Here is a 15,850-nt window from a genome sequence, read left to right as displayed (position 1 = left end):
CATCACAGAAGCCCTATGAGGTAGGGAGTACAAGGGTAGCCTGGATCAGGACCCTTGAAGCCCACCCTCTGGTACAAGGAATGCTTTGGATAGGTATAAACTCAAACTTGCAGCTCACAATAACCCCAAGGATGAGCCTTTTATTCAACAAGGGAGAGAACATATTAGTTATATAATATACAAAATATGAACTATATAAAATATATTTAATTAACATAGAATAAATGAAAAAGAATATTCATCCACAAATGTAAAGACAAATTTTCCCATGAGTAAACACATCATTGGTGGAAGAAACCACATGGAGGTGAATATGCAATCATAGGGACTTTGAAGGCCAATCCCCCGTGTTTATGAATAGGAAAATGAGCCTTAGAGAAGCTGTGATTTTGCCCACGGTTGACCAGCTGTGTCTGAGGCAGGATTTGCATTTAGATCTTCCTCTTTCTAAATCCAGCAGTCTCTCCACTGGGCATGTAGCAATCTAACTAAGGAACAGGAGTAGGAGCAGGCACACATGAATTAGACATATCTGATCATTCTAGTAAAGAGAATGGAAACATGGAAGATAAAGAGGTAAAAGGAACATCCACAGGGAACGTGTTTGTCCAGGAAACATCCATAGGCAGAACAACATATAATCTTAGGATAATATCCCTGAGGAATCATCTCCCTGTGTCCAATATTGTGACTTCTATTCCAGCTGAGTTGCCAATGTCATCTTCTAGTCTGGTAATCCCATCAGGTTGCATATTGATGGTGTCCACTACCAGGTTATTGACCCTCAGGTCCTCTAAAATTCTGCCATCTGCTGAAGTGCTTCTGGGTTATCCTAGATACAATCTGCTGGTCTTCCTCTGAATTAAAAGTGCTGTGCATCCAACCATGGGGAGAAGTGTTAATCACTTTCATAGATCCAGGGACTATTTTATTTCTTTTAAAATTCAGACCTAGGGCATTAAGTCTGTCTTTTATACTCATTTGATTTTGCTTCAATTCCATTCCCTAGACTTTGTCTATTGAAGAATAGATTTGGTGTCCATAGATCCAGATGCAATTAATATATTTTTCTTGGGCAAGTCACGTCCCTCATGAATAGACATTCATTTTTTCATCTATAAAATGAAGGTGTTGATTTATTTGGCTTCAGCAAGGTGGCAGAGTGTGTAGTGCCTGACTTGAAGTTAATAACACCCACTTTCCTGAGTTCAAATCTGACATCAGACATGTACTAGCTGTGTGACCCTAGACAAGTCATTTAACCCTGTTTGCCTCAGTTTCTTCCTCTGTAAACTGTGCTAGAGAAGGAAATGCCAAACCACTCTTGTATCTTTGCCAAGAAAACCCCAAATGGGGTCAGGAAGGGTTAGAAAGGACTGAACAACAATGCTTTCAGATCTAAATCAATGACCCCACTCCTTGATTTGGTTGGAGAAAATTTCTTTTAATCCTACAGTGCTCTAGTGATAATTCAAGAAGCTGGGTAAACCTGACCACTTTTTTCCTACTTTTCTACCAGCAATTAACTTACTATTTTCCCTAAATAAGCATTATTATTTCCATCATTGCTATCATTCCTAAAAAAGATTGTGATTTTCAGTAGTGGTGCTTGCCAGATCTTTGATTTCTTTGGGGATAGGGAACTCCCATTGAGGAAACTGCCTCTACCAATGCAGATCAGTACCCATTATTCAATTTAGTATTAAAAAGTTGCCTGGAGCACTGAAAGGTCACTTAGAAAGACTGAATCAGATACAGGACTCCAGCTCAGGTCTTTCTGACTCTGAGGCAAGCAATCTATCCACTGAGCTGTGTTTCCTCTCTAGTCCCACTGTGTAGTTGTTCCTGTGGTTGTTCATTCAGAAGTGTCCAACTCTTCATGAACCCATGTGTGGTTCTATCGGCAAAAATACTGGAGTGGTTTGCCATTTTTATAGCTCATTTTTATAGAAAAGGAAACTGAAGCAAACAGGTTAAATTATTTGCTTGGGTTCAAGGGTCTGAGGTCAAATTTGAACTTAGAAAGATGAGGCTTCCTGACTCTAGGCCTGGTCCTGTAACCACTACACTAGGAAACTGAGGCTCAGAAAGTAAATGAGGTCATGCAACACTTGAAATATTATTGATACATTTCATTTTCTAAATCAAATTCTTTTTTTTTAAGTATAAATATATATATTCAGGTCTACATAAACAAATGACTTTAGTTAATGCAGTTCTTGAGGAAATACAGATTTTTTTTTCCCCCCTCAGGATGTTGGGTTTTTTTTAAAGGCAATGAGTTTAAGTGAGTTGCCCAGGGTCACACTGCTAATAAGTGCCAAGTGTCTGAGGTCAAATTTGAACTCAGGTCCTCCTGACTCTAGGGCTGGAGCTCTATTGCCACCTAGCTGCCCTCCAAATTCTTTTTTAATGCATTAAGTTACTTTTTAAAGGAACTCCGTAGAGAGTGTTTTGAATGAGCAATATATGACGTCAGCATCTCTGATCCCATCTCTTGGCTATGAGCTCATTGGATTCAGAGTTGGAATCTTTACTTCCACACAAAGTAAATGCTTTCAGATCCTCAGTTTCCTCATTTGCAACAAGGGACTAACCTGCCCCATGGGGCTACTGAGTAGAAAGTCCTTGTAAAATAGAAATAAGTATTATCATTATTATTTATTTAAATGCTATTGCTGTACTTTAGTTTCTAAGAGTGTTAAGTAGCATTCAACTCTTCATGACCCCACTTGGGATTTTCTTGGCAAAGGTACTGGAGTGGTTTGCCATTTCCTTTTCCTGTTCATTTTACAGATGAGGAAACTAAGGTAAACAGGATGAAGTGACTTGGCCAGGATAACACAACTAATAAATGTCTGAGTCCCAATTTGAGCTCAGGTTTTTCTTACTCCAAGCCCAAAGCACTATCCATTGTGCCATCTAGTTGCCAAAGCTTGCCAAACCAAGGGTCAAAGAAGCCATAACTTGCCAGGGTCACACAGGTTAAAAGAAAAATAAAAAAGGAAGGAACAAAGATTGAAATGTAGGTTCCCTGATTACAAATCTGCAACTCCACATTGCTATCTTTCCTCTTGAACTGAGCTATTCTGGGACAAGAAAGAGACAGAAGGAGCCATGCTCTGGTACAATGTTTCTGAAAAGTGAATTACTCTTAAAAAGAAAAAATTTCTGCTAAAGGCATAAAGGGTTATTGACGCTGGTTCTTAAAGAGAGACCCACCTGCACACTCAAGTGTCAAGGGAATCTAGTGAAAATGTCACCACCAGCCAGCAGCTTCCCCCTCCCCACTGTGCCCTGCTTTTCCCCTCTCCTTGGCAATGTAGAACCAAACGCCCAAATTACATCTTTTACATTTAAATCCCTCTGTGTTCCACATGAGTGAAGAGGGACAATGGGCTTAAATTACCATTCAATATTTAAATATCAACAGCTCCAGCAAAAGCTTCATTTTTTATTTTTCTTCAGCAAGTCAGAGCTGAGAAGCCTCCTGGCTGGCTTTCCCTACAAACAGAAAGAGTGGAGCCCCCATCAGAAGTGTCTCCCTCCACCCCACCCACACCTACCCATTTTAGGATTCTCATTGCTTAACCAGAATTGGAAAGAGTGTGTTTTCTCTTGAGAAGTAATACTATGGAACAATTCATTTCTGCCTTAAATCTGCTATAGCACACAACAGTTCATCTCCTGTGCTCATACCTTTGCAGTGACTATTGTCCATGTGTGAAATGCTTTTGCTTTTCACTTCTACCTTTTAGAATTCCTGGACATAGGAGGTCAGTCTGGCTTGTCCTCTCCCAGGGGTCTGGCTTCTCTAAGTTGCCGCAGGGTTTCTGTCTTCTCACTGGCTGAATTCATCATCTTAATTCCAGGAATGGGGGGGTCAGGGGAGGGGGGAGAAGAGGGATGTGGGCAGAGAGTCATGAGGTCTAGGTTCAAGACCTAGGATGTAGAAATCACAGGATCTCTGAGCTAGGAGGGAACTCAGAAGGTATTTAGTCTAACAGTCATGCAGGAACAGAAATCCTCTGTACATCTTCGACAAACTCCAGCTCTAAAGCATGATAAAATCAAAAGGACCCTTGCTTTAGAGTCAGACTCAGGTTTGAATTATGGGCCACGAGTGGGCATACTGCTTGAGTACACCCTGAACTGATCATTACCATTGACCCTTTTCCAACCATGAGGCAAATGGTATCATTGTCAATAAAAGGTCAACAGTAATGTTTGCGCATGACATACAAATATAACCTAGCCCATGTTCTTTGCATACTGTTCTTGCTACTTAATGAAATCTTGGGTATACTCCCTTTCTCTATTCCTTAAGTTTTGAAGTCAGAAAAGTGGCACAGTAGATAGCAGTGCCAAGCCTGGAGTCAGGAAGACGCATCTTCTTGAGTTCAAATCTAGCCTCAGTCACCTACTAGCTATTTGACCCTGGGCAAGTTGCTTAACCCAGTTTGCCTCAGTTTTCTCATCTGTAAAATGAACTGGAGAAGGAAATGACAAACCACTTCAGTATCTTTGACAAGAAAATCCCAAATGGGGTCATGAAGATTTGGACACAACTGAAAACAACTGAATGACAACACACAGTAAGAAAGAATTTCTTCAAAGAAAGCAGCTATCAGGAAAAAAAGATCTTAGTCACTCACTTTTTCTTAGACACTGGGCAAACGCTTTACCCTCTCTGGGTCAGTGGTCAGGAAGTAACTGGGTTTGAATCTCAACCATGATATTTACTAGTGCTACCTGCAAGTCATTGGTTCTCAGTATGTTCATCTGTAAAATAGAATCAGTGGTGCTTTTTTTCATACCCCCCTCACAGGACAATTGTGGTTAAAACAACAAGGAGCAAACGAGATTCACTTTGAAAATCTTAAAGGTCTGTGAAAAGTTCAGGCATTATTATTGTCCAGTTTCACAACCTCCCCCTCCCCAATAAAGAATGTTTGGATAGCAGATTTTAAATGCAGTTATTATGATTCCAAATTCCTTTCTCTTTCTTCTTCTTCTCCTTTTCCTCCTCCTTCTCCTCCTCCTTTTTCTTCTCCTCCTCCACTGAGGCTGGTGACTTTGAGCAGCCCTCGCTCACTCAAAACAAAGTCAAGTGCAAGTCATGTCATCATTTCTCTGATGGCATGGTCTTCAGCAACAAAGGATGAATACAACAAGGTGAGAAGTATTATGCTGAGGGTAGAGATACAAAAGAAGACAAAAACAGTCCCTACCCTTAAGGAGTTCATGTTTTAATAGGGTGGAGGGGGAGACACGACATCCAAATAATTATTTATATACATCATATATATCTTATAAATGGAAGTTAATTTCAAAGGGAAGGCACTACCTTGGGAAGTGGGGGAGAGGGCAGGTAGGGAGCAAAAAAAGACCTCTTGCAGAAAATAGGTCTTGAACTGAATTTTGAAAGAAGCTAAGGAATCGTGGAGGTTGAGATGAGGAAGGAAAACATTCTGGCCATGGAGGACAGACAATTAAAAGGAATGGAGTTTAGAGATAGAATGCAAGGTGAGGGAGATAGCAAGGCCCCTGGAGTCACGGGATCATGGATTGTGTAGGGTGTAATAGCATGAAAGGAGACTGGAAAGGTAGGAAGGGGACAGCCTGTAAAGACTTTTACAAATCAAATGACATTTTACATTTGAACTAGGAAGAAATATGAAACCACTGGATTTTATCAAGTAAGAGTATGACCAAGGTCCCTGTATTTGTAGAGTGTCATTGGAAAATGGTTAGGATGTTCAGTTTCATTTCACCAGTTTCAGCTCTAGGTTCAGAATTTATTTCCACAATATTCCCATCCCTTTTCCTGGTATATTTGCCATCACAGCTCTTTATGTAAGGGATTGCTGACAACTAGTTTATCTATACTGCTCTTTGAGATGCAAATTACCTGACCAGGAACATCTCCTCCTTCATACCCCATATTTCTCAGTCTTTGGCTTCCGATCACTCCCTAACTTGGAGGAATAAACATATTAAGTCATCCTGATTACTGTCCTTGTTATGCACCTGGTACTTCCTCTCTCTCCCAAATGATGCCCAATTGCTACACTTTGGGGAGAAGGATATACAAAAGACTGTATTTAGGTTAATAAAAACTGGTTGAATTCTCTTTAATTAAATTGTCTTGGTAAATAATGAGTTCCCTGTCACTAGAGGTATTTAAACAAGAACAAATGATCTGTTGTTGAGAAGTTGCTAAATGAAATGACTATTCATGTGTGGCCTAGACTAGATGTTCTCTGAAGTTTTTTCTGGCTTTGGGATTCTAGGATTACTGTTGTTGAGTTGTTTCAATTGTGTCTGAATTTTCATGACCCTATTTTGGAGATTTTCTTCGCAAAAGTACTAGAGTGCTTTGCCATTTCCTTCTCCAGTTCATTTTGCTGATGAGGAACTGAGGCAAACAGGGTTAAGTGACTTGCCCAAGGTCACGCAGCTGGTAAGTATCTGGGGTTAGTTTTAATTCAGGAAGATGAATCTTCATGATTCCAAGGCCAATGCTCTATCCACAGTGCCACCTAGTTACTCTCTATGATTATTAAGCACCTATTATTTAGCAGAATATAGTGGAAAGAATACTGGATTTAGAATCATAGGACTTGGCTTCAAATCCCAACTCTACTATTTCTGTGAGTTGGGCAGGGTATTACCAGTCTCTGGACCTCAGTTTCTCCCTCATCAAATGAGAGAGTTGTATTAACTGGCCTCCAAAGTTCTTTCTAGCTCTAAGTTTGTGAGCCTATGTGGCTTTCCTCCAACATGATATCTTCCATGTTTGTGTCAAATTCATGTATCTTTCCTTGAAAGATATAACAAAAGAGGCAACTTTGCCTGATGATCATATATTTTTTTTAATATCAAGTATGTTATAAAACAAAGAGACATGGAGTCATCAAATCCATTTGCTACCATTGAAGAAGATGATCAATTCAGAGTCCAAATGAAAATGGAATTCCTGACAGACGGTGAGGTCCTTTAAATACTCTTGTTTGTGAATGACATTGCAGTGATGGCATTAACACCCAGAATATGGCTGGAGACATCTGTAAGCAATCCGAAGAGTTTGATCTCACCAGTGCAGAAAAAGTTAAGTGAAAGAAAAAAATGCCTATTTTCCACACAATTCTGTGCAACTAGATGGACAGCCTATGGGTTTTGTTTCTCAGTACATGTATCTTGGACTAATCTAGTTACAAATATAGATATAGACCTAGAATTGGACAGAAGATGGAGAACAGACTGTATTGCCTTTGGGAAATTGTACAGTTCTTTTAATTAACCTAATCTCAGCCCTGAAATAAATACCTATGTTTCTTAACAATGTTCTTTCAGTGGGAAATATGTCTATAACTCATTAAATATTATAGTCTCCAAACAGTTAAAGTAGAAGGTCACCCAAAGGAAATGAGAGATGCAGGTACATGGTGGGTTGAGCAGATGACAACATATCACCAATGAATCATTTTGCAGGAAAAAAACACAAAAGATGCTATCGGATAGATGTATAACCACAGAAAATAAAAGATGGGTTGACCACATAAAAAGTCAGGGAAAACATATGGAAAGTCCTTGATGAAATCATTGATATCTCCAAAATGCAAAGAGATCTATAGAAAAAGTGGGAAGCATTGTACAGAGTAGACCAGTAGATTTAATTGCTATGTTGGTTAGTTTTGTTACACTATTTTTTTCTTCTCTTTTTCATTCTTTGTAACAAGGAATGGCTCTCTGAGTGGAGAAGGAGTATTTTTAGAAATGGTGATGTAAAAGCAAAAGCTATCAATTATTTTATTTAAAAAAATTTATAAGAAGGCTTCCATCACAATGGCAATTCTGCCTATGAATGATTTACAGAAGGATATGGAAAAGAGGTGTATAGAATTAGTAGGAATGGTTGAGTTCCTATTAGAAAGAATAGTTATGCCTTCCACATCTTGACTTTTCCCATCATGGTTTTGACATATCATAGGTTGACTTAAGATCTTAAGTGGGAATTTTGGGGAGTCTTGCAGAAGCTATGGACAACACATACAGGCCAGTAGACTACACAGAAAATGTTTAGAAACTCAGAAATGCATAAACTATATGTGTAATATTGTAGGATACAATATGGTTTATCTTTTAATAATTCAGAATTCTTTACTATGAAGGAGGGGGCAAAGTTTTTTGCATGGATTTTCCAGTTTACAGGAGTGATTAAGGTGCCCCTAACCCCCACAATGTAGAAGGGTAACTGAACTCATATCAATGACATCACCAATGATTAAAGTATATTTAAAGACTTATATTGGGCACTGGCAGGGAGCGAGGAGATTAAAGCTTATCAAAGAATTTCCTATTAAGTGAACCTGAGTAAGTCATTTAATTTCTTTGGACCAAAGTTTGCTCATTTGTAAAATGTTGAACTAATACTCAGTGATCCATGAGATTCCTTCCAGCTGTAAGTTTAGGATGTTCCCATTGTTTGTTCTCCACCTTCATGAAGCTCACAATAACATAGAGAGTTATGGTTCATTAGCAGATAATTAATATAAAATAGTATCCAAAAATTGAGATAAAAGAGAGCTTTATAAGATCTGACAGAAAGCATCCTTGCTGAGTGGGTGGCTCAGGAAGACATCTGGGATGAAATGCTACTACAGAAGTCCATTGACTTTTCCATTAAGGGATGCTCTAAGCTTTGTTTACTATGCATAAATTGATCTAAATCTTTTTTTTTTTCCTGATCATGTTTACATTTCCAGTCTGTACCTTCTCTCAGGTCCAATTGAGCTTGGTTCTGAATCCCTCTGATCTGTTGTTCCTTTCCTCCCTTCTGTCAGGAATGGCTTTCCTTTGCAATCCCATAAAATTCAGAGTCACATGCCCTAGAGCTAACAGGGACATCAAGAGATGTTTTGTATGTATGTGATGGCTGAGCTGTGCCTTGATGCATGGTTAGGATTTCAAAGTTCCAGGGGATGGAAGTTACCAAGGGAACAAACTACAAAAGTTGGGACACAAAGGTGATATTGCATACTGAAGAAAATATGTCACAGAGAAGACTTGGCAATCAGACTGCAAAAGTAGTTTGTAGTCAGAATGTGGAGGATCTTGAATACCAGGATCTGGAGTAAAGCTTTTATACTGTGGGCAGTGGGGAACCATTTAAGGTTCTAGATCAAGGTAGTGATATGATCAGAATAGTGCATCAGTAAGATTAAAAATTACTGTGGCAAGGTGGAAAGAGTGTAGAATTTAGAATCAAAATACTTGGCATCAAATCCTGGTGGGTTCTTTGCTACCTGGATGATTTTGGATTAGTTACTTCCTTTTTTGGAGATTCAATATTCCTAACCATGGGCAGCTACATGCAGCAGTGGATGGAGCACTGGACTGGGAACCATGAAGACATCTGGCCTTAGACAATGACTAGTTGTGTGACCCTGGGCAAATTACTTAATTATGTTTGCCTCAGTTTCCTCATCGCTAAATTGAGCTGGAGAAGGAAGTAGCAAGCCACTCTAGGATCATTGTCAAAAAAAAAAATCCACCACAATGGGCTCACAAAGAGTCATGCAAGACGAAACCACAACAAAGCACTTCTGTAGTTTTTAGCAATTGCCAAACACTTTATATACACTATCTCATTTGCTCCTGACAACATCCCTGGAAGAGTTAGACTGAACAACTACAACATCCCTAGCTCTAAAATTATGATATTAAATTACATAATGCTTAATTTCTCTTTCAATCTATAAAATCTGTGATCCTAAGACTAATGGAGCAGTGTATATGGTATGGATTAGAAGTACATTTGGCAGGAAAATTTGAGACCTATTACAAGGTGTCAGTACAGGGCATTCTGAAAGTCTTAGGGCATTTTTAAAATTTAATACTTTAAAGTACTGGCTACATTTCTTGCTCAAGGATCAAGCCTTAAACCCAATTCACTATGGAGCTCAGACTGGACAACAAGGTCCCCACCCACCAAGCAGAGAGTAGATGTAATAATTAAAGAGTAATTGTTGCTCTTTTAGTCAGGAAGCCTGAGGGTCTTCCCCTCCCAGTTTGATTTTTTTTTCATTCAAGGGGCCATCCCTTGAGTAACTTAAAGAAGCCTATTCATTGAATAGTGTATCAAACTGAATGTCATAAGACCTAAGCCTGAAAGGGCTAAGGTCTCACATTGCTTCCTGAGCCATTTCCAGTCGTCCTTATGAGTATCATGCCACTGGACCCAGCTGGTTCAGGAGAATAAAGTAAGGTTGGTGACCTTGCACAGCCCTCCCTCCCTCAAATCAAAGTTAATAGTAAGTCATGTCATCATCTTGATGTCATCATCCTCTTCGAGAATGAAGGACAAACACAACAACAATAAAGACTTCAGACAAAGGACAAACACAACCTGTGGGTGAGTAGCAGAATATTTTTTCACTGGACCCAGATTATTCTGGAGGAGAAAGTGAGGCTGGTGACCTTGAAGAGTCCTCCCTCATTCAAATCAAAGTCAACTGCAAGTTATGTCATCATCTCCCTGATATCTTGGTCCTCTTCGAGAACGAAAGACAAATACATGAAAGGCTTCAGTAAGGTAGACGTTAGATATTTGCAGCCCCATCTGTAATGTTAAGGGATTTTGAAGATCTTCCCTGCTGCTTAATAGGCCCTTGTGACCTGCTTTGAGCTTTAACACAGCCAATAGCTTGAGTCACATGAAGCTCATGGTGGGAGGAACTTGCTGAATGGGTGGAGCAGAAAGGGTGCAGCAGGGAGAGAGAGTGAGGTGGACAGCAGGCAGAGAAGAGCAGGGCAGCTAGTGTGAGTGAGAGAGGGAGTGATTTTCCTTGCCTAAGGAAGCTTATTTGTGAGGCCATTTGATGGAGAGGAGAGCTTGGGGATGGCAATGCTCTCTGCATTGATAATACATATAGATTTCATTGTCATTGTGATGGATTTGACTTTCTGGTATCTGAATAAATATTTTGGTTTTATATTTGAGAAAGAGAGTTTATATTTTACGAATTTACCTTAGAAATGTGCATGCGTATCCATAGTGGCTACTGTGGGTATCACATTGCCATTACATCATCTGACTAAATGGTCTTATGAAGAATTCTCTAACAATTAGAATTGCCCCAAAGTGGAATGTGTCACCTTGGAGCTGAGGTTTTCATTCCTGGAACTATGCTGTACTGTATAAGCAGCCACTTGTCAAGGTTGTCCCATTCCTGTTCATCAAAAGGTTGCATCAGGTGTACTCTGAGTTATCTTCCTGATTTCAAGCTTTAGGATTGTAACTGGGGACAAGAAATCCTGAAAATGAATAGAATACCTAGCCTGGGGTCAGACACACCTGAGTTTAAATCCATCCTCAGACATTTACTGTTGTGTGACTTAAACTTAAAGGAGAAGAGTGCTAGCCATCTCTATAATCTGCCTCCTAACTCCCATTACCAAGATAGGCAAGCCAGCCTTTCTCTGAGGGAGGACAGAAAGTAGAATGGGCCAGGCAAGTCAAACTAACACCACCACCTTGACCACCAGAATCTCCCCTCAGAACCTGAGACAGTTCAGCATCCCTGAAACCAAGAGCCTTTGGAATAACAATGCTTCCAGTCCAGTGCCCTCAGCCATCATCCTGGGAAGCAACTGGAGATGCCATCTGGAAGCCACTCCTGCAGAGACTATAGTTACAGCTACTGAAAACTGTCAAATGGAAAGAAAAATATTCACCACCGAAGACCTTGGCACAGAGATAGGATTTCTTTTTTCAGTGTAAATGATATTAAAGAAGAGCCATTACCTTCTGTTTTTCTGCTATACCCTAAGACCTATGGGACTCTTTCATCTGACTTCTAGCTGTAACTTTCCATATGTTTTGTCCCCCTCACCCCCATAAGAATGTGAACACTGTGGGAACAGGGACTGCCTTAGTTTTCTATTTCTGTCTCAGTATTTAGTAGAGTATTTGCAAATAGTAAATGCTTAATAAATACTTCCTCCATTCATATATATGTATATCATATATGATGCATATATAATTACATATAATCAATAACAGTTGCATCCCTTTCAAACACATAAAGGAGAAGAAGTTCTTTGCTTCCTAGGGAAGGTAATCAAAAGGGATCCCTGTCTGGCTAAGTTTTGGCCCTGATAGTAACAGGCTTTGCTGCCTGTGGGGAGCCAAACATCTCAAAACAGAAAGCAGTATTTATTTTTTCGTTTTCTTCCTAGGATTTTATTTTCATTTGGTGGCATCCTTTCTGCTATAGTCAGGGAGGACAGAGGAAGAGCTTTCTTCCTCTGCCACCTCCTAACTATAGAGTCAAAATTTTTAGGGCAATGTTTAGGGCACCTTTGCTAGCCCCCTTCCTCATACCAGGAGGTGAGCAGCATGATCCTTAAAAGGCTGCTCAGACACCCAGGGGGCTGCCTAGTCCCACTGCTGCTTCCAGTGAGAAAAAGCCCTATGGTCTGGGCCACCTGTGTGCAAGGTTATGACTACACCTCCCAGTGTATCCGCACCTGCTGCTTCATCACTTGCCTGTAGCCATAGGACTTTGAGGCATAATAGTAAAATGGTATGGGTGATGCCTCTTGATTGGTGCGTAAATTGGATTTAAGTGAAGCAGAGTTGCACAAATTCATCACCCTCACCCTCTCCTCCAGAGTCATCATAGTCCAGTGGCAGAACAGAGTCAAGATGGCTGGCCATGACTCAGTCTACAGTGGATGACCTTGGTGTCTTCTGTGTCTAACCAAGCTCTAAGTACTCCACATTTCTTGTTCAGCTACCTTCATGGCCGTTGGAACAATTTGTTCTCATCTGCCCATTCCATGAGAGGAAGTGTTCACATGCTTGGGGTAGACACCTACCTAACTCACCAATGGATTTGAGACCCCTTGGTTCCCCTGGTTTGGCTCATCTGCCAAAATAGTTTACCAGAGTATGGCCGCTATGCATACTGCACCTTCTTGGAGCCACAGGTGAGAGTTGGGTAAAACAGGTGGACACCCAAAGGTAGAAAGAGCCGAGAAAAGGATTTGGCAGTCGTCACACCAAAGGTAGTGGTCCTCCCTGAACGCACTCTACACCCTAAACACTGCCTGCTTACCCAACCCTGGCCTGATTACTGTGCAGGCAGTGAATCCCACTCTGAGGTAGAAACACACACAAAAAAATGTACAAAATGTACAAAAACATGTGCAAACATGATTCTACTCACCATCGGTGCCACACAAAATCCAGTAATCCAGAAAGGTGAGTGGCTCTTGCTGCAAGAGAACTCAACAGGTATTGAATTCAAATAGCAGCCCTTAGTGAAACAAAGTTGGCAAATGAAGACCAGCTTACTGAAGTTGGAGCTGAATATGCACTTTCGGGAGTGACCACAGTGAAGGGGAGCGCCATGAAGCTGGCATGGGTTTTGCAATCAAAACTAATATAGTCAGCAAGCTGGTATGCCTAACAAAAGGAGTGAATGACAGTGTAATGACAATATGATTTCCACTCGCTGGAAAATGACGTCACCATCATCAGTGCCTATGTTCCCAGCATGATGAACCCTGATGAGGTCAAAGAAAAATTTTTGAAGATCTAGAGACCCTTATCATCAATGTGCCAAAAGTGGATAAGTTTATAATTCGGGGTGACTTTAATACTAAGTAGGCTCAGACTATCAGACCTGGCAGGGAGTCCTAGGGAGGAATGGAGTTGGAAACAGCAATGGTCATTTACTGCTAAAGACTTGTGTACCACATGACCTTTTCATCATCAATACTGTTTTTCATTTACCTAAATGTAATAAAACTTCATGGATGCAACCTTGTAGCAAACATTGGCATCTAGTAGACTGTGATTGTAAGGAGAAGAGACAAATAAGACATGAGACATGAGAGTGACAAAGGCCATGTGTGGTGCAGAGTGCTGGACTGATCATAGACTTATCTTTTCCAAGCTAAATATTTGTATTCATCAAAAGTGCCGCCCCCAAGGCAAAATGACTACCAGAAGAATTAATTGCAACAAATTAGAGCTCTCTTCTGAGAGATAATAATTTGTTGCTAATTTGGAGGGAAAGTTGAGCGAACACACAGTTGGCAACAGTGGAGCAGAAAAGGAATTGGCAGAGATTTGATGTACACCACTGCATTTGCTCATCTGGGAACACTCACAAGCACCAAGACTGGTCTGATGAAAATGATGGGGAAATTCAGAAGCTGCTAAATGAAAAATGAGAACTCCACAGGATTTACCAGCAGGATAGTTCATCTATGTCTAACAAGGTAGCATTTAATTCCATCAAAGACAAGGTACAAGCAAAGCTTAGAGAGATGCAGGATTCCTGGCTCAGTAAAAAGGCAGATGAAATTCAGTTTTATGCTGATAGTAATAAGCCAAAGTGATTTTATGATTCTCTGAAAGCTATTTATGGACCCAAAACCAATGGTGCATCACAACTACTCAGTGTTGATGGAGTCACATTGATTAGTGATAAGGACATGACCGTAGAGAGATGGGCTGAATGCTCCCATAGTGTTCTCAATAGAACATCATCAATCAATGCTGAGGCCATTGACCATTTACCTCAGGTTGAAGTCAATCCCTCCTTAGCTGAACTTCCAACTGAGAGAAGAGGTTTTGAGGACCATTAGGGTCCTTTCATGTGGCAAAGCATCTGATGATTTTTCCACTCCAGCTGAGATTTAAAAGGTAGGGAGACCATTCCTCATACAAAAGCTGACTGAAATTTTCCAGGTTACATGGCAAGGGGAGGTTATCGTCCAGGAGTTCAAAGATGTCTCCATTGTCCATCTTTATAAAGGTGAAGGGAATAGATTGTCCTGTGACAATCATGGGGTGTGGTCTCTCTTTTAGTCATTGCTGCTAAGATCCTTGCTAGAGTCCTCTTTAATAGGTTGATCCTTCACCTGGAAGATGGTCATGAACCTGAGAGCCAGTGTGGCTTCAGAAAGGGATGAGGAACAGTTGATATGGTGTTTGCTGCCCAACAACTCCAGGAGAAATTCCAAGAGCAGAACAGAGGTCTGTACATGACGTTTGTAGATCTGACCAAGGCCTTTGGCACTGTTAGTTGTGAAGGCTTATGGAAAATTATGTCAAAATTTGGTTGACCAGAGAAGTTCATCTGTATTATATGTAAGTTTCATGATGGCATGTTTGTCCAGGTTCTGGATAGTGGACAATGCTCTCGTGCCTTCCCAGTCACCAATGGAGTAAAACAGGGCTGTGTGTTTGTTCCCATACTTTTTAGCATGACGTTTTCAGAAATGTTGTCAAATGTTTTCAATGAGGATAAACAAGGCATCAATGTCAACCACCATACTGATGGTAAGTTCTTCAATTTGAAAAGGCTACAAGCCAAAACCAAAGTGGAGGGAGTGTTGGTGCATGATTTTCTGTTTGCAGATGATTGTGCACTCACTGCAGCCTCTGAAACTGAGATGCAACAACGTATGGATCAATTTTCTGCTGATTGTGCTAATTTTGGCCTAATAATTAACACCAAGAAAACACAGGTGCTCCATCAGCCACCACCACATCATCTATACTTGGAACTATCAGTTACAACAAATGGAGAAGTTTTGAATATTGTGGATAAGTTCACTTACGTTGACAGTATACTTTTCAGGTATGTACACAATGACAATGAGGTTGATGCACTTATTGCCAGAGCTAGCTCAGTGTTTGAAAGGCTCCGAAGAAAAGTTTAGGAGAGAAAAGGTATTAAACTGACTACCAAGCTGAAGGTCTACAAAACTGTTGTCCTGACCTCATTGCTATATGCTTGTGAAACATGGACAGTCTACCAGCACCATG

The sequence above is a fragment of the Notamacropus eugenii genome, chromosome 4 (assembly GCF_028372415.1).
Source record: "Notamacropus eugenii isolate mMacEug1 chromosome 4, mMacEug1.pri_v2, whole genome shotgun sequence".
NCBI lineage: Eukaryota > Metazoa > Chordata > Mammalia > Diprotodontia > Macropodidae > Notamacropus > Notamacropus eugenii.
The sequence above is the reverse complement of the archived record's forward strand: the minus strand, read 5'-3'. Positions refer to the sequence as shown.